The 1704-nt window shown below is 66.0% G+C and overlaps 1 pseudogene; it reads right to left on the bottom strand.

Moving 5' to 3' along the window:
* Positions 1 to 285: 285 nt before the first annotated feature.
* LOC143386728 (transcription factor HES-4-like) lies at positions 286 to 1246 on the bottom strand (annotated as a pseudogene).
* Between the last annotated feature and the right edge of the window lie 458 nt (positions 1247 to 1704).

Raw genomic sequence — 1704 nt, 5'->3', positions numbered from 1 at the left:
CAGTACTGAGATACAATCCGGGAAGCCTTCCTGCCTGTGCCTCCTGGGCACGCTTCACATTCCCACCCCAGCGTCGCCGAGCGGGCCGCCCGCCATATCGTGGACCAAAGCAATCTCAAAGCTCCAGAGGCAGGCTGCTGGGCCGCCAGGAGACCACCAACTTGAGCGCTCTGCAGGCCTGAACCAGGCTGTTCACAAAGACAACAAAACCACCCCAAGCCTCTGGAAATAAATACTCTCTGCTACAGTCTTGGCCAAGGCCGCGGCCCTAGGACCCACTGCAGTTCATTGTAGCCACGGCCTCCAGGGTCCGCTCCGGCCTTGAGACCCCATCCTGGGGGCAGCGGGAGGCGCCAGGGTCAGCCTAGGTGGCAGGAGCGGCGCGAACGAGGCCCCTGGGTGCAGCAGGGGAAAGGGGCCGTCAAACGACCGCCGTGGCGGGAGGCCAGCGTAGACCTCGGACTCCGGTTTGTCTGCAGCGGCGGGCAGCGAGGCAGAGCGGCGCGCAGACCCCAGCTGGAGCAGGCAGGCTGCCAGGTGGCCGAGTAAGCGGGAGCGAACTTCCGGCTGGGACACCCTCGCAGCCAGCCAGGAAGCGGGTCACCTCGGTCAGGCACTCGTTGAAGCCTGCGCGGTACTTGCCCAGGACAGAGGGGTCCGAGCTGAGTGCGGCTGCGGGAGCAGCAGAGACCAGCTGTAGTGTCTAGGGCGGTGGCCCTGTGCGCCTCCCGCCCCCCTAGCCGCTGCCACCCGCGCCTCACCTGTCACCTGAAAGCGACGCAGGTTTTGCAGATGTATCACTGTCATCTCCAGGATGTCGGCCTTCTCCAGCTTCGAATGACAGGAGCTCTGTGGGCAGGGACAGAGTGGTGGTCTGTAACTCAGCCATGTCCCATTCTGCTAGCCTCAGTCCTTGGATTCCCCCCTTCTCCGCCCGACTTACATCCTTCCTGACCGCGTCCAGGATGAGGGTCTTGAGCTGAGCAAGGCTCTGGTTGATGTGCCGCTTCTCCATGATGGGCTTGGAGGACTGCGGGTCCGGCAGCCGCTGAGTCCCGCGTTCGGCCGCCCCTCCCCCAACCACCGAACCCCCCACGCTGGCGGGAACCCACCTTACGGTGCTCTGCCGCGCTGCGGGGTTTATCTGGGGTCGGGCTGGCGCTGGCCTGCGCTCCTGCCAACGGCGAGGCGCTCGGCTTCTCTGGGGTGTCAGCCGGCATCCCGCAGCCCGCGCTCTGGTGCCGGGCAGAACGTTTGCGCCCTCTGGCGGGTTCCGCCCAAAAGCCCGCGAACCGGGACCGTGGCCGGCTATATAAGGCCGCACCGCCGCGGGGCCTGTGAACCCGGCCAGGCGTCCTTTCCCTCACTAGCGTTGGCCAATGGGCAAAGCGCCTCTCCAGCTCAGCTCCGCGGGCGTGCGACCCCGCCTCCTCAGCTGTCACTCACTCGCTGCCGAGCCTGCTCCGCCAGCCCTGACAGTGGGACCGCGACGCCCCGCTCTGGCAGGTTCCCCTCGCGAGCCAGGAGGGGTGCTCGGGCTGTAGGCTCACCTACCCGCCGCGTGGAAGCCGGAGTGCACGGGGGATGCGGTCTGTCGCGGCGGTGCAGTACGTCTGAAAGGAAATTTCACAAGCCCCTCAGTCTCCAAATTTGTTCAGGTTGCACGTGTGCAGCATGTAGTGCAGGCCTGGGCCTCTAGGGACG

The sequence above is a fragment of the Callospermophilus lateralis genome, unplaced genomic scaffold (genome assembly GCF_048772815.1).
Source record: "Callospermophilus lateralis isolate mCalLat2 unplaced genomic scaffold, mCalLat2.hap1 Scaffold_130, whole genome shotgun sequence".
NCBI lineage: Eukaryota > Metazoa > Chordata > Mammalia > Rodentia > Sciuridae > Callospermophilus > Callospermophilus lateralis.
This window is presented reverse-complemented; position numbering and strand designations above follow the sequence as displayed.